The following is a 23,789-nucleotide window of genomic DNA, read 5'->3' on the forward strand; positions in this document are numbered from 1 at the left end:
CTCAGCCTTTTTCTGCACCTACAGATCCACATCAACTGACACAAGTTCTGCTGGTGGTTGATTAATCACATATTGCGTAGAATGCGACACAATCGCAAAGCCTCTGAAAGATTGTCATGTTGTTCAGAAAATTACTTTTATTGTATATTTGTCCTGATAGGAGATTGAAATTTAAGGCGGGGCGGGAGGCTACAGTGTTGTAATAGCATCTATTACCAATGTCATTACGCATGCATGCGTAACATTTTCAGCAGTGCGATTTATTTGGGTCTGCAAGCAAGACCTGTGCATTAGTTGCTGCTGTTTTCATAGTTCTTACTGTTTGCTGAGTTATAGCTGTTTGTAAACTTTGATATTTTATATATAAAGAGAATTGTTTTCTTGACAATGTATTCAACTACCTTTGTTGTGGGTTCAAGTTACTGCAGGTGAAAATAGGAAACTCTCATGAGAGAGAAAGTTTTAGCCAGGTTGGTTGACTCAGTGTTACTAAGAGCTGGGTGGGTTGTTGAGAAATCCATGGAATCTGATTTTGTCACATCTGTCATTTATTGTGCAGCGTAGATTGTTTGACCAGAATTTGCCTGTTATCTCATATGTACCTCATTGTGACTCTGAATGTTAGAATACAAAATAGATATTATAAATTGCTTTATCTTTCTAACCTTGTATCATAAGGGAATCTTGTGGTTTTATTCCATTAACAAGTATCTTGAAACACAAACTTTATCTACTTTATACAAAAGGATGCCAATCAAATTAGATCATATCAACAACTTGGGGCCAAGGATCATACAGTGGTCAAAAAAATAATTATTTAAATTTTGCAATTTGGAATGTTGGAAGACTCCAGGATTATCTCAAGAATAGCCGTCTGGGAGGAAGAACTGCAATTGTATCATGCAAGCTATTAACACTCCAAATTGGCATTGCCACCCTCAGTGAAACCCAATTTCCTGGGAAGGTGGGGCAGCTGAGGGAACAAGCAAGGGGATATACCTTCTCATAGAAAGGAAAGGCAGACACTGACCCTCGTGTCCACAGGGTTGGTTTCGTCATCTGGAATAGGAGCTCGGATGCACTGCCAGAACTCGCTAATTATTAAAGATTCATGACACTTCATCTACCATTCAGCCATAACCAATACGCCACCATCACCACCAGTGCTTATGCCCCCAACGAAAATGTTAAGCACAAGTTCTATTCTGACCTTGATGAAAAGAAGAAAAAAATCATCCTTCTGGTGGACATTAATGTCAGGGTTGGCCATGATTCTGGGGCGGAATCTTCCCAAACAATAGCTAAGTGTCAGGTTCTGACTGAAAGCCAGCATGTAACGCTTTAAAGAAATTCCATCAGCAATATCACTGCTGCATACTCTGGATTCAATGGGAGGACTAACATAAATACTTGTGCCTTTCCTGCATTCAGGTAAATCTCCAAAATCAACTTCAATAGATTGAACACTGTCTAGATGATCAAAGGGCATCTGCCTCACCAGAGCTTATTTTGTCAATTCTCAAATGGCCTGCATTCCAGGGGAGGACAAAGAAAATACTTCAAAGACACTCTGAAGCTCTCCTGGGAGTGGAAATGGCATTGATCTTAATAACTGGAAGAAGCTTGCTACCAATCGTTCAGAATGGCAACAACTTGTCCATCAAGCTACATCATGCTTTGGGTCACAACATCTTAATGATGAGGCACAGCGGCAGTCGGGAAGGAAAGAAAACAAATCTCGCACACTGGATCCCAAAATCCTGCCCCATTTGCCCAAAGTTCTGCAGGTTGAAAACAGACTGTTCAGACACATTAAGAACCAGGGGCAGATTCCCGTGACTCTGAGTAGAGGTCATCCTCAAATCGTGGGACAGCCAATGACAACAAAGGCCAAGTAAATTGTGATCTGTATTAAATTAAGGCAATAAAATTTCAAAACCTTTTAACATAAAATTTGAGTTCACACAAGTGGAACTAAGATGATGCAGGCATTCTGGCACACAGGTTTTGCACTCCTGAAGAGCTATTTTGTTCCTTTATGCTTTTTCTTTATGTCCAAAACAGGGAATAACAACGATGTCTCTCAAAAGGCGATAATTGATGAAGAGATCCATAGAAAAAGTGAAGCTTCAAGTCCGGCTGAAATTCCTGCTTGATGTTCTAGTTTTGTAATATAGTAGCAGTTCCCCCCAGCACTGTTCAGAATTGAGTTGAAGGATACACTGTTTATAGTACAAAATAATGCACAAGATATCAGATTGAATTAGTTAAATTGTACTTACATTGGAGTACTTTTTTTTAGTAATACTTTCAGGTTTGACTTCTACAAGTGGCTTTGATTGCTATGAATGTTCATTTGGCAATGCAATTGCAAAACCAATTGTTCCTGGCCCCAGCTGGTACTGGCTCAAAACTGGTAAAAACTATATTCCAATTCATTGCTTTGGACCACCTGAAAATCCACCGAGTACGTTTCTATAATACATCTTTTCTTTTAAAAAGAAAAAGTGTTGAAAACACACTTTGAACCATTGTTCAGGGTCCGATCCTGGGAAGGAATGGGGTTGGGGGGTAGAGTAAGAGTAGGGAAAAACAGGACAGATTTCAAAGCCTGATAAAGTCACCAAAGTATTGGCTCTGCAAAGGTATTAAAAAAATACATTGCGTTTTGGCTGACAAACGTAAGTGCATATGCATCTGGGACTTCTTTCAGCCAAGGCACAGATTTATATGTTATGTCAATTGAATGCAGAGACTTTGATGTGAATTTTTTTTAATGGAATCTTTGCTAACTTTCTGATCTCTAATATTGCAACTGGCTGGTAACTAACAACCTATAGCCAGATCCTGAATGGATAATTGAGTTCAATCTGTGAATTATTTAAATGCCCAGCTATCACATCCAATTGCCAAACATTTATGTAACAGATAAAAGTGTGGCAGCCAAGGAAATCAACAAATTCTTTTTATATATTTCAATCTGACATATTAGGAGCAAGCATAGGTCATTCTGTTTCACCATGTAATATGATCATAGCTGAACATCCAACTTGACTCCATTTTCCTGCACTATCCCCATTTCCTCTTGTTTTGAATATCTAGTTAATAATTCAGGTCAGTGTCTGTGTGGAGTTAGCACATTCTCCCCATGTCTCCACGGGTTTCTTCCCACAGTCCAAAGATATGTGGGTTAGGTTGATTGGCTATGCTAGAATAACCCTAGTGTCAGGGGGATTAGCAGGGTCAGAGGGATTGTGGGAATAGGGACTGGGTGGGATTGTGTTCGGTGTAGACTCAATGGGCCGAATGGCCTCCTTCTACACTGTAGGGATTCTATGATTCATATGTTTTTGACTATTATTTTTAGTTATTAAAGTTTTAACTGTGGAAAATTGAGATATTTGGTTGAGAAACTGGTAAAAGCAATCCTAAAGTAAATGCAGTTCAAACAAACCGGGAGTTTCTTCCATTAAAAGGATGGGACCATGTTGATTTAAGGAATTAACAAGAAGGGCAAGATCATAAAACAGCAGGTGGTCTTACTTAGCTAAAGAACTGGAGACATGATGTTTGCAGCAATTCCAGTAAAGGATAAATTATTCATGTGATTCCCAGGATTAAAAGACAGTTAATGATTGAAATTTAAAGGCAGTTCATTTTTATTTTTGCCAGCCATGTCCTCCCAAAATTTCCAGACTTACCTGAAGTCCAGGAGACATCTTAACTTCTTTGAGGAACTGGTTATATTTCTCAGCTGTGCTCACTTATATCTTCTGATGCTGCTGTGATTGCAGAGCTGCCAGCCAGATTGGCCCTAAGGGACAAAAGTCCCACTCTGCATTAATTAAGGTTGCCCTAGCATATTATCGCTGCAGGGCAGCCAGATTTCATGTCAATGAGGTGCCAACCAATTTGTGGATAATCCATCCCCATCCCCAAAGTAAAATCCACCCTCTGAAGTTTTATGCCACTGAGCCGTATTCACAGAGAGGCCGGTGCTTGAGCTGTGGAATCCAGAGTGGTGAGGGTAACAGAGAAATTGGAGCCGAAAGGCTAATGGAAGGACCCCAGTGAAATCTAGTACCTTGACAAGTAGCTGGGGAGGCAGTGGTGGTCACTTGACTAATAATCCAGAGAGCCAGAGTAATGCTCTGTGGACTCGGGTTCAAATCCCACGATGGCAGATTGTAGAATTTGAAAACTCAAAATATCTGAAATTAAAAGTCTAATGATGGCCAAAAAACCCATCTAGTTCACTAATGTAATTTAGGAAAGGAAACCTGCCGTCCTTACTTAGTCTGGTCTACATGTGACTCCAGCCCCACAGCATGTGGTTGACTCTTAAATGCCCTCTGAAATGGCCTAGCAAGCCACTCAATTGTATTCAACTGCTACAAATGGAACAAAAAGAAATGAAACTGGTCACAGGAAACCTCCTCCTGATTACCATACCCGTGCCCCCTCAGCTGATAAATTAGTATTCCTCCATGTTGAACCTACTCGAAGAAAGCACAGAGGTGGCAAGGGTGCAGAATGGACTCTGAGTGGACATCACCAAGAGTGTTGTCCACCAACATAGTTGGCCAGGTCCTAAAGGACACAGCTACTTGACTGGAACTGTGGCAGGTGCTGAGGAAACCAATAAGAGGGAAAAACATACCTCATCCTCACCAACCTGCCTGCCCTCAATGTACCTGTTCATGACAGTATCGGTAAAAGTGACCACCGCACAGTCCTTGTCAAGATGAAATCCCATCTTCATTTCATGTTATGTGGCACTACCGCCATGCCAAATGGGATAGACTTTGAACAGATCTAGCAGCTCAAAAGTGGGCATCTATGAGGTGCTGTGGGCCAACAGCAGCTGTAGAATTGTACTCAACCACAATTTGTAACCTCATTGCGCAGCATATTCCCCACTCTACCATTACCATCAAGCCCGGGATCAACCCTGATTCAGTGTAAGGTGCAGGAGGTCATGCCAGGAGCAACACCAGGCATACCTAAAAATGAGCTGTCAACCTGGTGAAGCTGCAAAACAGGACTACTTGCATGTATAAACAGTATAAGTAGAAAGACAGAGCTAACTGATCCTGCAACCAATGGATCGGATCTAAGATCTGCAGTCCTGCCACACCCAGCCGTGAAGGGTGGTGGACAATTAACTCATTGGAGGAAGAGGCTCCACAAATATTCCCATCCTCAATGAGGGAGGAGCCTTGTATATCAGTGCAAAAGATAAGGCTGAAACAATTGCAACAATCTTCAGCCAGATGTTGAGTGGATGATCCATCTTGACCTTCTCCAGAGGTCCCCAGCATCATAGATGTCAGTCATCAGCCAATTCAATTCACTCCATGCGATATGAGGAAATGGCTGAAGGCACTGCAAAGCCTATGGGCCCTGACAATATTCCAGCAATTCTACGGAAGACTTGTGTTCCAGAACCTGCTGTGATCCTAGCCAAGCTGTTCTAGTACAGCTCCAACACTGGCATCCATTTGGCATTTGGAAAATTGCCAAGGTATGTCCTATACAGAAGGACAAAATCATCACAGTTTCAGGACATATGATTTGAAAAGAAACCAGAGACATCACTCCCAGAGCTTCTCAGTTGTCCTAGGCCCAACCTTCTTCAGCTACTTCATCGATGACCTTCCTTCTATCATAAGGTCAGAAGTTCGGAAGTTCACCGATGGCTGTATAATGTTCAGTATCATTCGCGACTCCTCAGATACTCAAGCAGTCTATGTCCATATGCAGCAAGACCTGGACAATATCCAGGCTTGGACTGACAAGTGGCAAGTAACATTCATGCAACACAAGTGCCAGGCAATGACCATCTCCAACAAGAGAAGATATAACCATCGCTTCTTGATATTCAAGGAATGGCATTACCATTGCTGTATCCCCCACTATCAACATCCTGGGGGTTACCGTTGACCATAAACTGAACTGGACTAGTCATATAAATACGATGGCTACCAGAGTAGGTCAAAAGCTAGGAATCCTGTGGCGAGTAATTAACCTCCAGACTCCCCAAAACCTGTTCACCATAAACGATCTGGAAGGTGGTGTAACTGGGGTGATCAGTAAGTTTGCGGACGACACGAAAAGGCTGGACTTGCAGATAGTGAGGAACATTGTCAGAGGCTACAGAAGGAAATAGATAGGCTGGAAATTTGGGCAAATGGCAGATGGAGTTCAATCCAGATAAATGCGAAGTGATGCATTTTGGTAGAGCTAATGTAGGGGGGAGCTATACGATAAATGGCAGAACCATAAAGGGTGTAGATACGCAGAGGGACCTGGGTGTGCAAGTCCACAGATCCTTGAAGGTGACGTCACAGGTGGAGAAGGTAGTGAATAAGGCATATGGCATGCTTGCCTTTATAGGACGGGGCATAGAGTATAAAAGTTGGGGTCTGATGTTGCAGTTGTACAGAACATTGGTTCGGCTGCATTTGGAATACTGCACCCAGTTCTGGTCGCCACACTACCAGAAGGACGTGGAGGCTTTAGAGAGTGTGCAGAAGAGGTTCAACAGGATGTTGCCTGGTATGGAAGGGCTTAGTTATGAGGAGAGATTGGGTAAACTGGGGTTGTTCTCACTGGAAAGACAGAGGATAAGGAGTGACCTAATAGAGGTGTATAAAATTATGAAAGGCATAGATAGGGTGAATGGTGGGAAGCTTTTTCCCAGGTCGGTGTTGACGTTCACGAGGGGTCATAGGTTCAAGGTGGGTGGGGGGAGGGGAGGTTTAACACGGATATCAGAAGGACGTATTTTACACAGGGGATGGTGGGGGCCTGGAATGCGCTGCTGGGCAAAGTAGTGGTGGAGGCGGACACACTGGGAACGTTTAAGACTTATCTAGATAGCCACATGAACGGAGTGGGAATGGAGGGATACAAAAGAATGGTCTAGTTTGGACCAGGGAGCGGCGTGGGCTTGGAGGGCTGAAGGGCCTGTTCCTGTGCTGTATTGTTCTTTGTTCTATACACACACAAAGTTTGTGTTTGTTAAAAATATGAAATCTTGTGGCACAGTTCTGTCAGCTGGATGTTTGGATTCCTTCTTGGTTAATAGTCTCTAACAATAGCGTAATATCCAAGTATCTAAAGATCATTTGACCTCTGTTTGGAATATATTCAACAACTTAACATCCACAGCCTCCCCGAGGTTGATAATTTCAAAGATTCATAACACTCCAAGGAAGAAATTTCTCTTCATCTTAGTCCAAAACGGCCAACTCACTTTTTCCTCAAGACTGTGGTCATGTGTCTGGACTCCTCAACCAAGAGAAAGATCCTTCCAACATCTACCCTATGAAACCCCTTAAGAATTTTATATTTCAGATCAAAGAATGAGACCCAGTCTCAGGTAATAATTCATTGATTAGAAGATGAATCTTGGGTGAAGGCATGAGTCAGAACTGCAAGTAGGGCAAAATCAGACGATAACATGTACATCTTTTCACGGATAACTGTGTTCAGGATTCCAAATACAGGTTTATTTTAGGTTTTGTTTAGCTCATCACCAAGCAAGCCAGAAGAGAAAATGGGTCATTTTGACTCATGAGCTGTGGTTCACGATGGAAGAATTCAACATTCACTTTTGCAATAATTGGGGAGCTAACCAAGGGCACTTGGCGAGAGTTTAGTCCACTAATCAGACTAGACCACAACAAATCACCATCCATTTAGTCGCTGGAAACTGACTAGTGGGAAAGGCCACATCAATGACAGACAAGAACTACACACTAATTGGAAAAGCGAAGAGTGAGAATTTTGTAAATCATATCAATAGCCGAGAGAATTGGAAGGTTTTGGGAACGGAGATGGGAAAGAACAAAATATCTGAATCTTAAACATAATGCAAACCAAAAATCTGAGGTAAAGGGATGATGTAGATAACTCAGAATAAGACGTTTCGACAAAAGAACATTCATTGAGCAAATTTTAAAAAGTGGTTAGTAAATATTTAAAATATGCTCGAGACCTGCATTTCGCCGTCTCAGAAAGACATTTAGTAACATTACTTCAAGCCATTCATATGATGTATTGTTTCAACACAACTGCAATGATATACTAATGGGTTGTTGTCATGCTTCAATGCAACAGTACCAGGCCGTGAACTAAACAGTAACAACCAACAAATCCTTAATTCAGGTATTAACTTCCCAACTGAAGTGTGTAAAATTAAGCACTTTAACTTGCTTCCCACACAGCGCATAACAAATCTTCGAGGCCATACAAAACATTTTTAAAAATTGAGAGTCACTATTAAGCAGGGACTGTTCACCTGCAAAATGAGGTTAGTCCAAATAAAACGTGACAAAAAAACTACTGGTTTTTCCAGTCTACCTTTTAATACTCATTTTTTCAACTAACTATGCACAACATGTGCAAGTAATTGCCAAATCAAAGCTGAACCTAATGCAGACAAATAAACCATTGGTTAGCCAAATCATACAGGTGTAATTTAACTAAGGTGATGGGCCATTTTTTTAAAAATGTACTCTGCGGTATATTCAGTGCACAACATTCACAATTTCAATTCAGTTTCATTTGATCTTGCCAAGCATGGTAGAGACTCAAGCGTTAATTAAAGTGCCTTTCTGGCACAGTACAGTGTTACAATTGCTACATGGACTATCAGTTTTAACCAGTTGCAGAGAGAGTGCATTATGTGAGTAAACACAGTAACCCTATGGTTACTTTAGCCAGGGAAACTTCTGAAGTGTCTTTCCTACTCATTTGGAACCAGCTTCACTCACTCACTGTGTGCAACATATGTTACTTTTTGAGAATATCTCAGCCCACTCTCTCTCCCCAAGTGGGTTGGGGATCAGCTTCACCCTTTTAAGATTCTGAGACTATTTACTCCATCACAGATTTAGATAGAGGGCTAGGCTGGGCGAGGATAGGATCCACACTCCTCACTGCCGCGGCCTAAAGCCAGCGGGGCCAGCGGCCTCGCTTTAATCCGCCTCCGCCCCACGTATCGGGCGGCCCCGGCACTGAGATCAACGGAGAGGCTGAGCCGAGGAGACAGGCAAGCGACAGCGCTGCTTCCTCCTCTCCCCGGGTTTAACCTCCCCGGAGCGGCGGCGGACCTGCTGTAGTAGCGATCCCCTCAGGAAGCTGCAGCCCAGCACCTCACAGCGACTCAACAGCCAGCTCTATATAAATATATATATACTCCAGGCTCCAACTCTGCAGCAGCCCGTGTGTTTGCAGAAGCAATTTACCAACCTTCTTGAAGGAAGTTGTATGTTGCCATTTCTTTTTTTCCCCCCCTGTGTTTCTCTCAGTTACAATCCGACACACCCTTTCAATTTACTTCATTCCCTACAGCAGGTTCCCAAACCGATTCCCTCCCCTCCCACTTCACTTATTAGAAACAGCATTAAAAGAAAGAATGCCAGTGTTCAGTGCAAACTTCTAGGAAATTCGCCTTTTCAAAAAAAAAAGCCCACTGGGTGCTGGGGCTGTATAATCTTCAGTTTCAGCAATGAATTAACATCTTAAAGACCTGATTCAAAGGTCACTTGAAATGCACCATGCAAAATCTGGGACAAGATTACAAATTATATACACTCTTAGGGGAAATCGTGTATGCAGTTGGGAAGAGGATGCCCACTGTAAAAAGTCAACAACTTCTCCTATACAGACACACAGCACAAAAGAAATTACAAATACTCGGAATCTGAAATCAAAATAGAAACACTAGAAATAACTAGTCCCTTTGATGGAACAGCTTTTTATTTGTAATTTTGTTTTTGATCTGAATTGTTGATTTTTTTTTTCTGTTTCATAATTGGCCATCACAACAATAACAATATGTTGTCTTCTTTTTTGGTTCACTAATTGCAATCCTGATTTTCAGAAAGAATGGGGATACGTGTTAGGCAGTTTGCTGTCAGAATAACACAGAGCTGAGAAAGCAAGCAGGTGGTAGTATTAGGCCTAATTCACTCATAATACACTAACAATTACATGCAGCATGGTGCCCAGTCTGTGTGGAATTTGCACATTCTCCCTGTGTCTGCGTGGGTTTCCCCTGGGTTCTCCCTCCCACAGTCCAAAAGATGTGCTGGTTAGGTGCATTGGCCATGCTAAATTCTCTCTCAGACAGGTGCCAGAGTGTGGCAACTAGGGGATTTTTCACAGTAACTCCATTGCAGTGTTAATGTAAGCCGACTTGTGGCACTAATCATAGAATCCCTATAGTTCAGAAGGAGGCCATTCGGCCTATCAAAGCTGTACCGACAACAATCCCACCCAGGTCCTATCCCCATATCCCCACATATTTATTCCGCTAATCTTTGGACTTGGGAGGAAACTGGAGCACGCAGGGGAAACCTATGCAGACATGGGGAGAATGTGCAAACTCCACACAGTCACCCAAGGCTGGAATTGGACCTGGGTCCCTGGTGCTGTGGGGTAGTAGTGTTAACCACTGTGCCAACGTGCTACCCTAAATAAAGAAACGTTAAAAACTTGTCAGGCGACAGAAAGCAGTGCACCGAATGGATATTAATTTCTGTACATCAAGGCCAGGTGGAGCAGTTCAGAGGACTGTTTATACAAATAGTTCATTGAGGATGTCTTTGATTATTATCCAATCAGAGCCTGACGTAGAGCTCTCAATCAAATGGCTACAAATGTAGACCAATCTGTTCCTGTCAGTCCTCATTCAGACAAGAGTCAGGAACCCCCTGCTGAAACACCTATTTCTTTACTGCAGGGATGGCCATCGTGATTTGCCATTTAACAGAATCTCAGTTAGTTATATAGGAAGCAAGAATTCAAAGAATCATAGAATCCCTTCTGTGAAGGACACATTACCTCTCTGAAAGGGACACCTGGACCTCTCCGAAAGGGTATCTTACCTCATTAAAGGACATCCTGCCTCTCAGAATAACTACTGAAATGTTAGCTCTTTTGCTCAAATGTCATGTTTGGGATATCCCACTAAAGAAAATTGCATTTGCTTGAAGGCACTTTTACAGATGCAGTGTCTCAGTCACCATGGATATGCAAACTACAACTTGCCCCTAGAACCATAGAATCCTTACAGTGCAAAAGGAGGCCATTTGGCCCATCGAGTTTGCACCAACAACAATCGCACCCAGGCGGAGGAAATTTTCCCGTCCCACCCGACACGGGAATCGTAGTGGGAGGGGGCAGACCATGCAAAGGTCCATTAACCTTGGGCAGGAATTTCTGGCTTTGGGACGAGCCCGGATGGAAAATCCACCCAGGGAAAAAGTGCAAACTCCACACAGTCACCAGAGGCCGGAATTGAACCCAAGTCCCTGGGCACTGTGAGGCAGCAGTGCTAACCACTGTGCCACCGAGCTGCCCCTAAAAAGCTGCCATGGTGGGATTTGAACCCATGTCTGCAGAACTTGGGCCTCTGGATTACTACTCCAATGATATTACCACTGTGCTACTATCTTCCCTCTCATCTGCATAAATTTGTGAAAATGATTGCAGAAATACTACACATTGATCAAGTGGAAGTGTGGTTCATAAAAGCTCCATTATTCTGTGGAGGAGCACACGGGGAAGATAAATTCGGTAATCTGGAAAATAAACCAAAACCTCTCCAGTTTTTTTCTAGTTGTTATTGAAAAATTGATGAAATGGCTTGCTCTGACCATATACATCAGTCACCTACTTAACGTTAGCACAATTGCAAAGTGATTTACATTGCTAATGCTTCTTAGAGCAACCTGTAATGAGCCTGAAACAAAAATGTCCAGGATTTTTGTGATCTATGAAGCAATAGGAAGTGTCATGTCTGCCCACAAGTTTAGCTGTAGGTTATCGTGCACAATGTGGCACAAATATGTTACACACGTCTTGTGGAATATATCCTCTGCAAGTATTTCTGTTCTGATAAATCCAGCCAAGTCAGATTTTGCCTGTATATCTCATTCAGAGGGATGAGAAATCTTCTACATATTTATGCAACTCAACGAGCCTCTCCACATTTTTCATCCTCCCTTAATGTGTCCAAATGAGTTGAATTAAAATGGATTTCTACAGAGACACCCAAGGTCAAATGTTTGCTCCCGAGTTAGGAATGCAAAGTTGGGGAAATTCCCACCTCCGCAAGCCCAACTCAGGAGAAAGTAGCCTGGATATTTGAATTTTCATTTCGGATATTAACTGGAGATATGCCCATCATCCCCAGAAACGGTGCGGAGGCAGCCACAGCGACTGCAGGGTGCAGAGGCAGGCTGATTAATCGGACTGCCTTGGTGCTCTGGGACTTTGCTCCATCTGTAAAATAAAACAAAAACAGCATTCTGGCCCTCACCCCTCATGCCTAACACCTATTCGATACAGTTAACATCCTCCAAACACAAAGTGCTTCATAAAAACAAACATTTCCTTCAAGTACTTATTCCTAATAAAAACAAAGACTTCATAACTACTTGGAGCTGTCAATCAAACTGTGAACTTAGAGCTGAGCCCCCACTGAGATAATAGGTTGTAGAATCAATCATGCAGCACTGATAGCCTTCACACTTACATCAACAGACTTTTCGTGAAATTACAAGCAGTGATGTTCTTTCAACTGCAGGGTTTTTTTGTAATTTAAAGAGCTTGGAGATTTAAATGTCTTGACAGTTTTACAATCCCACGAAGTTTATCCACATTCATGTTTAATGCCAGGAGACGTAAGTGGAGTCCGGGTAGCGGGCTTCCAGCAGGGCAACACGGTCTCTGCGCATCTCTGGCCACCGGATTTCTAGCATCATCAGCTCCACGCCAGAAATCGATGTGGAGCTGAATAAATTATTTAAATGATAATTTGTATTTCATTAGCGGGCCTGGGACTGAAGTCTCCGGGCCTGCTAGCCTGTCCGCCCCTCCAGGAGTGTTTCACTCCAGCGAGGTTTGTAACAGCTCCCCACTAGTGGAGAGCTGGCGGCCCGACCCTACTGGAGTGAAGGGAGGCCATGAAGGCCCCCCTTGAGGTCGGGGATAAGGGAGGGCGCCCCCAGGCATTGCCAGCTTGGCAGTGTCAGCCTGGCCCCCTGGCACTGCCCAAGGAGCAAAGTGGCAATGCTCAGGGGGCACCTTGGCACTGCCCACAAGACATCAGGCAGTGCCCACAAGGAATCGGGCAGTGCCAGGGTGGGCTCAAGGGGGCAGGACCCAATGTGGCAGGGCTTCTGTGGGGTTGGGGGGGGGTCACACTGCCACTCTGTACTTTGGGATCGTGAGGACAGTGATCGGGGCTGGCCATTGGGTTGGGTCGGGACTGTGGTAGTGGGGGGGCGGTTGGGACAGTGGGTGGGGTGTCAGGACTGCGGTGGGGGGGTTTGGACTGTGGGGGGTAGAATCGGGACTGCGGGGGAGGGATCAGAACTGCTGAGGGGTTATGGGGGCGGGGGAGAGATCAATTCGGGCCAGCAGGGGTGGTCGGGGCTGGCCCAGAAGGCCAACGATCAGGGAGTGGGGGGGAATCAGAGGGGCAGCGTTGTGGGGTTGCTGTGCTGGTCAGCTATTGAGCTGGCCAGCAATCGGGAAGTCGGCGGTGCAGGGCTACTACGCATGCGCTGATCTCGGCGCTGATAGATTGGCACATGCGCAGTGGCCCGCTCAGCGCTGTGCTGCCAGCCTCTCCAGCGGGAATAGGCCCCACCCCCAGCGTTTCAGAGTGATTTATGCTTGGGCTCTGTATGACGCGCAGAGAGTGGGAGATTCATTTTGAAAACCCCGCTGAAAAAGGCAGCGTGATTTACTTCAGTTTTTACGCGAATTCAGCACTTAGAATTTTTTTGTGAGAATCCCACTCCTTACCTCTCCCAAAGGGCCACTTGATCTTTCCCAAAGGACACTTTACATCTCTGAAAGGGGCAACTGAACCTCTCCTAAAGGGTATCTTACCTCATTAAAAAGGCACCCTACCTCTCAAAGTAACTCCTAAAATGTTAGTTCTTTCGCTCAAATGTCTAAAGCCCACAAGTCATGTTTGGGATATCCCACAAAGGAAAATTGCATTTTCTTAAAGGCAGCTGCACTTTTCCATATGCAGTGTCTCAGTAACCATGGATTTGCAAACTACAACTTGTCCATTTTCCCTCCTGGTGAAATGGTGCGTGCTAAGTTCACCTGGGATCAAGATTCAGCTGCTATTTTGGCTAATGCGTGGAGTTCTTCCATCGGTGCAAATGTTTGGGCCTCAATATCAAAGGGTTAGGCCCCTGTTATAGTATTGAAACAGACCTGATTAAAGTCACAAATGACATCCTACGTGACTGCTGCTGTATAAGGGTATCTGGCATAGCAAGGGTTAATATGGGACTGGGAAACAGTACCGCCCACAGTGTGATGTAAAGATGAGAGTCAGTTGTGGACTGGACAGAGACCTGTGTAGAACTAAACATGGAGTTAGCTCATAGCTTGGGCTTTTGCCTGTACATATGTACAGAGTTAGGTGTTATCAATAAACAATTAATGTCCAAATAAATAAAACTCAGAACCTATTTGTAAGATTGATTGAATGTATAACATTTAAAGTAAAAAAGTTTATTTATTAGTCACAAGTAAGGCTTACATTAACACTGCAATGAAGTTACTGTGAAATTTTCCTAGTTGCCACATTCCGGTGCCTGTTCGGGTCAATGCACCCAACCAGCATGTCTTTCAGACTGTGGGAGGCAACTGGAGCACCTGGAGGAAACCCACGCAGACACAGGGAGAATGTGCAAACTCCACACGGACAGCAACCCAAGCCCGGAATCGAATCCAGGTCCCTGGCGCTGTGAGGCAGCAGTGCTAACCATTGTGCCACCAACAATTGTGACGAATCCTCACTCTTCATAACCAGTCTGTGGCTTTTGACATTATTGCTCACACCATTCTTTCCACCATTATCCATCTGGGTAGGATGTATTCACCTGGTTTCATTCTTATCTATCTAATTGTAAACAGAGAATCACCTGCAATGGTTTCTATTTCTGTCTTTGGAGAGTTACCCCTGGAATCCCCAAAGGATCTATCCTTGGTCTCCAGTGTTTTCAATCTGAAGAAGCTCGACATGAGGCACTAATCTCTTCCTTTCTCCACGGATGTTGCCAGATCTGCTGAGTATTTCCAGCACTTGCTATTTTCAATTCAAGAACACATTCGTTTCCATGCGTACGCTAACTACAGAAATAAGGAGCGGTTAGGCCAATGGAGACATTTGAAAATAAGGATTAGAACTTTGAATTCAAGATGTTGCTTGAGCAGGAGCCAATGTAGGTCAGCAAGTACATGAGTGGTGGGGGAATGAAACTTGTTGCAAGTTTTGGATAACCTCAAGTTTTTGGAGCATAAAACATGGAAGATCAGACAGGAATACATTGGAAGAGTTGAATCTAGAGATAAGCAAAAACATGAATGAGAGTTTCAACAGCAAATGAGCTGAGACAATAGGAAATTTGGGTTATGATACAGAGGTGATGTTACAAATACAAAAGCTATAAGTTTGTTATGCTTTTGGGACCATAAAGTGGAATGGGGAAAATGAAAGGGGATCATGTAGCCTATTAAAATCCTTCTTAACAACAAGTCTGGGTGTCTTGGTGGCTATGAGACATTCAGCTCCAGACTGATCTACAGGGAAGAAGGTGAAACGTATTCATACCTACAAACAATGGCAAGAACATCTTTGTTGACTGTGGGTAGAGATGTTAGAACTGGATTTTCATGGTGTCAGGAAGACTCCATGGATTTTCAAAAATGATATGCAGGATCTGGATGCAGAAGCCTCATCCTCATTTCCAAAGATCCAATTTTCACTGGCAGGGTGAAGATGCAATTAACACAAGAGGTAAACCTGAACTTAGCAGAATAATTTGAACTTATTTTGGCTGTTCCAACAATCTTAACGCATAATGCGAGAATCACAACTTTATGGAATTGACATAAATGCTTTTGAAGGCTGGATAAAGTCATTGTAATTGTCATATATTTTTATTCATTCATGGGATGTGATTGTTGCTGACTGAGCCAGCATTTATTGCCCACCGCTGAGGGCATTTAAGAGGCAAACACATTGCTGTGGGTCTGGAGTCACATGGAGGCCAGACAGGTAAGGATCTCAGATTTCCTTCCCTGCAGGACATTAGTGAACCAGATGGGTCCTTACGGCAATCAGCAATGGTGTCATGGTCATCATTAGACTTTTTTAATTCCAGATTTTTATTGAATTCAAATTTCAACCTGCCATGGTAGGATTCGAGCCTGGATCCCCAGAGCATAACGTTGGGTCTCTGGATTTGTAGTAAAAACCACTATGCCACTGCCTCCCTTTGTGGGCTGGGACTTCTCACCCTTGCTCATGATGGGTGTAATGGCGGATTGAAGCAGGAAATATCATAAGAACACCAAAAATTGGTATTACATCATCATGAAACCAGTTTGCAATTGTTCACTCCAACCGTCAATGGTGGGTCACATTTCCCACCATAGCATATTGGGAATGTCATTTTAAAACATGTTGTTGTAAACTCCGCTTGCCGGAATCATCCACCATTCTGGACCACCGGGCCATGTTGACATTCAATTGGAGCAACCTGTCCCACAATTGTGGATAAGCAGCATGCACTTGGTGAACTGCATTTCGCTCATCACTTTGAGGTTAGTTCACCTGCCTTGAATCATGTAGTGCTCCGAGGAATCAATGCTGGGCTTTGCAGGCAGCACCACATGCTTAAAGAGGTTGTCACGGGCAAGTCTCTACCTACCAGACCACTAGGGTGTGGCTTTTCATGGGCAACAAGGCTAGGGCCCCACTGGCCTCAGGCAGCTGAGGAGGCTGTAGGACTAGGTCTATACTGGGGGTTATGAGTAGGGAAGATTACAGTCAGCTAGATGATTGGGGTGAGTTTGCAGAGGGAGATGGTACATTTTGAACAGTGTAAGTGGCCTCAAGATGGGGATACGTGAGGTTCGCATGGGCCATAAGCACATCCACTTCCAAGTATTTGGGGACAAACAAACAGATATAAACCTGAAGCATGACGGGATCAAGGATACAAGGATTGATTGGCCTGTGATGCCATGGTTGGTTTGCTGAAATTGTGTTTGTGAATATTTGTTCAGACAGAAGAGAATGAGAACTCTGGTTGTTTTAATACAATGTTGACAAGGGAGTAATTGCCGTTGGTGTGAGAGGTAGAACTGTAATCCAGCCTTCAACATTAATATTCTTCACAGTGATGAGCACAGAGGATAACGTACCAAAAGCAAATAATAAGATACTAACACAAGTAACAGGCAAGAGTATACAATACATTTCTATTGATATGCAAGACATGGTTGGCCGTGCCACCAGCTTTGTCATATCCATTTGATTAGTCTATTACATCATTACATGTAATTTATGTAATTACACATTCACTTCAGTGATTTTACATCCATGTGCCCTAATCTGGGAATTAAGTTAACGGTAGGCCTCTCAAAGTTTTATTTTTGGGTAGGATGAGAGGTCAGTGATTAGAAATCAACATTCATCTTCCCATGGACTTAATGCTTGATTGAATTTCATCTGCACTAGAGGTGAGATATTGAAGCTGTTATCAGTCTTAGTTATGGTCTATTGGAAACTGAGTTAAAACATCCAAAACTCATTTCACTTACACTCAATCATTTTGCAAGGAGACAAGATTTGTTTCCATTCGTCTGTTTACAAACTACCAGAGGTGAATGGAACAATGTGAGCCACACCCTATTTTACCAATCAATTATTTCCAATTGGTTATTGACAAATTTTGGAACATTATCTAAATCTGGATTTTATTGGCATCCAATTCCAGTTCCATTCACAACTTCTCAGATAATGAAGCCAGCATACAGCAAGACCTGAGGCAGCCTGGAGGCACTGCTGCCTCACAGCGCCAGGGGCCTGGTTCAATTCTGAACTTGGGTAACAGTTTGTGTGGAGTTTGTATGTTCTCCCTGTCTCTGCATGGATTTCCTCTGGTTTCCTCCTGCAGTCCAAAGATGTGCAGGTTAGGTGGATCGGCCAGGCTAAAATTGCCCCTTTGTATCCAAAGATGTATTGGCTAGATGAATTAGCCATGGTAAATGCATGGAATTATGAGGGAGGGCTTAGATGGGATGCCCTTTCGGTGAGTCGGTGCAGACATGATGGGCTGGATGGCCTCTTTCTGCACTGGAGGGATTCTGTGGTTCTATGGACAGCATTCAGATTTTGGAGTTCTTGGGCAAGTAACATTAATGCCACACAAATGCCAGGCAATGACTTTCTCCAATAAGAGAAATAACTAGCCATCTCCCTTTGATACTTAACAGCCTTCAAGAGATGTGGCATGTTTCCTGTGCATGTATAATTAATGAGATGGGAGTGGCTGATATGGTGCAAAAATCCAACTTTGCAGCCGACTGGTTTTCTTGCCTGCTCCTGCACTTAGTGCCATGTGGGGAAAATCTCACTCATGATCTGAAGTTTTTATTTAATCCATTGCTCTTTAAACATAAAAACATAGGCTTAAGCTGTCAGCAAGAGTTTTAAAAAAATCTTGGCTGGTATGGTTTTATTAACAGGCCATCTGGTGTGGATTGTCATGCAATTCCAATGGAGGTTTTTGTTGACATTTTGCCAAGAGCTGTCATTATGGATGCTTGGCTGAATTTCAAAAGCTATAATGATCTCAGCAAAGTGTTTTGAGGTCACAGTTTGATTAAAAGTTTAAATAGACAATTAAATTATTAGGTGTGTTTGATGTGGAGTCAGATTAGAAGTTCATTTCATTTTAATAAGATCATAAGGTCATAAGAAATATCAGCAGGAGTAGTTATAACAGATTAACCAATTGAGGAAATTTAAAAGCTTTAAATCCATATCTTGAATAAATTTTACAGTATCAAGTATGTATGAGTGAGAGCCTTGTTAGATGTTAGTTTTTTTTTCAACTCCACATGACTCCTAAGGACCGGCCATAGTGGATACATTCTGAGTGGCCATGTAAGTAGCATGGAAGTGTGATATGACATGGGGGAATGAGGAAAACATGAGTTGGGATAGAGGTGACATGGGGACATGAGCACCCAAGAGGGAGTGGCTGGAGGGTGAGGGGGTGTGATGGATGAGGGCTAGAGGGCAGAAGAACATCAAAAACAACTGGGACAAAATCCAAGTTGGACCTAACCAGCCCAACTTAGTACTCACCCACCCCATGGCCATCTGCTTTTGAGGGCAGCGGTGTAACTCAATCCCAAACCCACCCCACCTCACTAGAGTAAACATTGGTCTAATGGGGCCTTTTAAACTAAGGTAGGTATGCCAAGTCAGGAAATTTCCTGACTTAAGCTGTTCATCTTGGTCACAGAAATTTGCCCTCCCGTCTCCAGGTCTTAGAGAGAGCTGTTAGGAATGTTAGGTTTTATAAATGGTTGTATTTTAAGCTGCCTATTTAATTCCAAGATAGATTGAAATTGCTGGTCCAGTGGATAGTTAATTAACATTTCTACCTGGATGCAAGGCCAAGTTGACTTACATTGCCTTTGGGGTGGACTCCCATCTCTAATTATCCTTTCATTTACCATTCCACCCCTCCTATCACTGCAAACCTCATTTTAATATCTATTGAAGTATTGTACGAAAATTGCCCATTTCACTCAACACATTGATTGCTTCCATTCGATCATATATTGTGTGCCTCAGCACAAACAATAGGGATTGCACCCAATCATTTAACATCTATGAAATTTCTCCCAACCTTTTCAGATGAGCTGCAACACCTCACAGACAGGTCAGCCTGCAAGAATGTGTGTGTGAGAGAGAAGGAGTGAGCATGAGAGAGAGCAGGGAAACAGAGACTAATGTTCACTGGGCGGAATGCAGAAGAAAGCTTACAGTGGGATTGAGGAGACCAAGTTTGTAAGGATTTTAACAAAGCTGAAAATTTTGCCCAGCTGTGGCCAGAGGGAGAAATCTCCATGGTAACCCTCGCCGTGACAGTCTGTTGGGGATTAGAAATGATCTGGCTGGGAAAGGAAATTGTAAGCAAGCCATTGGGAGCTTTGGACTGGTTTCTGAAGAATGAAGTCTCACTTCAGAGACAAAGTAAAGTATAATTGTAGCGTAGGAGTTTCAGATGTTTAAAACGTCAAATGGGGGATCTTTTCTGGTGTTTACAGTGTAAGTCACCTACTGAATACAGTAAACTAGGGGACCATTTAGCTTAGTTGGCTAGATGAATTGTGTGTGGTTCATAATAATTTGCCAATATTACCGGCTTTGATTCCTGTTCCGGCTGAGGTAAGCATGGGACCTGCCTCCTCACCTTACCCGTGAATGTGGAAGGCAATGGCAAACCACCACTGACTAAAAATGCCAAGAAAATTGCTCAGAACAAAACAGTGGCACAGTGGTTAGCACTGCTGCCTTACAGCGCCAGGGTCCTTGTTCAATTCCAGACTTGGGTGACTGTCTGTGTGGAGTTTGCACAGTCTCCCCGTGTCTGCGTGGGTTTCCTCTGGTACTCTGGTTTCCCCCCACAGTCCAAAGATGAGCAGGTTAAGTGGATTGGCCATACTAAATTGCCCCTTAGTGTCCCAAGATATGTAGGTTAAGAGGATTAGTGCGATAGATACATGGGGTGATGGGGCAACGATGAGCTAAGATCACTTGCAAAGCTAGGATTCAGAGATCAGGCACCATTTTTAACGGGTGCTCTGACCTCAAAGTAAATTTAAAAGCTTTCCTGTCCCCACTCCCCCAACACCCCTCCCACAGTTATCGGGACCTTCCATCCATGAACATTGGGACCCCTCCAGCCCGCTCCCCCACGGACATCAGGACGCCCATGGACATGGAGCATTTAGTACGATAATTAAATATCCAAAATGTAACTACCAATTGTGTTTCAAAGTGTGTATTTTGTCCCCGGTGTTTCATTACTATCAGATTGTTCTTTATTTTAGCAAAACATTTAGTAGAGGGACAGGTAGCATTGAGGAAGCAGGGGGGCTGCAGAGGGACTTGGACAGGTTAGGAGGGTGGGCAAAGAAGTGGCAGATGGAATACAATGTGGAAAAGTGTGAGGTTATTTTGGAAGGCGGAATGGAGGCATAGACTTTTCTAAATGGGAAAATGCTTAGGAAATCAGAAACACAAAGGAACTTGGGAGTCATTGTTCATGATTCTCTTAAAGTTAACATGCAGGTTCAGTTGGCAGTTAGGAAGGCAAATGCAATGTTAGCATTCATGTCGAGAGGGCTAAAATACAAGAGCAGAGTTGTACTTCTGAGGCTGTATAAGGCTCTCGTCAGACCCCATCTGGAGTATTGTGAGCAGTTTTGGGACCCATATCTAAGGAAGGATGTGCTGGCCTTGGAAAGAGTCCAGAGGAGGTTCACAAGAATGATCCCTGGAATGAAGAGCTTGTCGCATGAGGAATGGTTGAGGACTCTGGGTCTGTACTACAGTTGGAGTTTAGAAGGATGAGGTGGGATCTTATTGAAACTTACAGGATACTGCGAGACCTGGATAGAGTGGACTTGGAAAGGATGTTTCCACTAGTAGGAAAAACTAGAACCAGAGGGCATAAACTCAAGGCTAAAGGGATGATCCTTTAAAACAGAGATGAGGAGGAATTTCTTCAGCCAGAGAGTAGTGAATCTGTGGAACTCTTTGCCGCAGAAGGCTGTGGAGGCCAGGTCATTGAGTGTCTTGAAGACAGAGATAAATAGGTTCTTCATTGATAACAAGGTCAAGGGGTATGTGGAAAAGGCAGGAGAATGGGGATGAGAAAAATATCAGCCATGATTGAATGGTGGAGCAAACCTGATGGGCCAAGTGGCCTAATTCTGCTCCTATGTTTTATGGTCTTATGGTCTTGGAACATGTATTATTCTGAATTATATTGCTTAACTGTTTAAAATATTCCAAGCTGTTGTTCTAGCTGTTTGAATGCCATTTTTCCAGGTGTTCCATGTTTATTTTCCATTCCTATTTCCTAAATATCATCATTCCCCTCAAACTATTAACTTTTCCTTATCTATACCGTTATCAAACATCACTGTAAGTTGTATTATACTGTGATTGAAATTACATTGATTTTCACCAAATCACTTTCCTTCTCAAATATCCATCATTTCTATTATAAAAAATACATTATTCCAGTCCAGTTTAACGTCCTGTTAATCAATGCACCTGTCCACCAACACGCATAAGGGGAACCCCACCCCCATCCAAATGGAGCTACCTCGAGGGCCCACTCCTGGCAGTACCAACCTGATTGTGCTAACCTGGCAATGCCAGGGTGCTAGGGGACAGTGCCAGGGCACTGCCATGCCATGATCCTCACCACCCAAGTGCTATACTCACCTCCACACCCCTTGCGTGGTCATTGCGATTCCCGCGGAGTGACATCATGCCAACAGGGAGAACCTTTACCACAAGCAATGGCATTAAGCTGCATAATGATATTAGAATTAACGTAAATTCATGGAAATCAGTGCAGGGAATATCTCAAACTTAGATCTCGCTGCCGGAAATCTTGTTATGGCCCTCTCACAGGATTTAGCAGCCATAATGGGATTTGTGCCCATGACAACGGGCCCTCAGAATCGCACCAGATATTTTGTTGTGTGATCCTTCCAGTCAGTCACTGAAAATTCAAATATCTTTTAAAAAGTTATCAGTCTCTACAGGGAACATCACAGTGGAAATAGGTGATCTCAGCACTGACACAAATATGAGACAGGAAGCTCATCTCAGTATCAGATGTGATAGATTGCAAAGTAGCCAAAGGTTGCAAACAGATTGTCTGAATCTCAGACTGTTGCAGAGAGAGGGATGGGGTAGCTAGCTAAAGAACAATGTTTGGAGTGGGGATCAAAAACAATTCATTTTGGATGTCAAATAAGCAAGCTGGTAAGTTAACAACAGTGGAGAATTTGAGGAGAAGGTGGTGAGGTAATGCTGGGTGTGTTCAGTATACATGTGAAAACTAATGCTGTGCCCTCAGTGTCAACAAGGTTCAGAGTATAGTAAGAAATAGTAGGTGGTCAAGGATAGATCCTGGGAACATTAGAAGCAGGAAGTAAAGACAAAACAAGAATTCTTCTGGCTGCAATTAGATGGATGAGAATGGAACCACTTTAAAGTAATGGTTCACTTCCTTTGGTAAACCACAGAATGAAAGTAGCCAAGCGTCTCTGCTGGCTATAGACTGCAGCTTACTGAGCGAAGTGCATATAACTAAATATAATAATACAATCGGAAACCCTGACCACAAAGCTTTCCATCACAAGGAATGTAGCATTAGTTCCACACAACCCAAGTATTCATCACAGATATAAATGTTAATCAAAGAATCATTATCATGTGATTCGCTCATTCATTGATTTGTTAGAGATGACTTAAGCATACTGGTTGAAAAGTTTATGAGAAGAAACTGACACTTTTTAAACATAACTACCATTCTTTGTCATATGCATAAGATTATTGACCTCCATATGGAAATACATTGTGATAGTAATGACGTAATACTTCATCCATCTCGGCAACAAAGATATAAAATAGATACAACACAATTCTTTGCATTCCAACCAAATTAGTATTATCAGAAGTCTCCTTTTGTTTCAATAGGAACCAGCAAGAGACTTTCCAAGTATTCCTCTATTAAAAGCAATTTAGGCAAAATATCTGCCTTCCCATCCTATTATCAAAGCAGCCATTACCATGAATGCCTAGGACTTTGAAAATTAAATATCTAAGAATATTTTGAGGTGTATTTACTTCC

The 23,789-nt window shown here is 43.1% G+C and overlaps 1 protein-coding gene across 2 annotated transcripts in view; it reads right to left on the reverse strand.

Annotated features, from left to right (window-relative positions):
* naaladl2 (N-acetylated alpha-linked acidic dipeptidase like 2) overlaps positions 1-9,314 on the reverse strand; it is a 902,781-nt gene extending 893,467 nt beyond the window's left edge. For both annotated transcript variants that reach the window (XM_078208119.1, XM_078208130.1), the window contains exon 1: positions 9,259-9,314. The gene's annotated coding sequence lies outside the window, so the exon portion shown is untranslated. The remainder of the gene's footprint in view (positions 1-9,258) is intronic.
* Between the last annotated feature and the right edge of the window lie 14,475 nt (positions 9,315-23,789).

This window comes from Mustelus asterias, chromosome 3, assembly GCF_964213995.1.
Source record: "Mustelus asterias chromosome 3, sMusAst1.hap1.1, whole genome shotgun sequence".
NCBI lineage: Eukaryota > Metazoa > Chordata > Chondrichthyes > Carcharhiniformes > Triakidae > Mustelus > Mustelus asterias.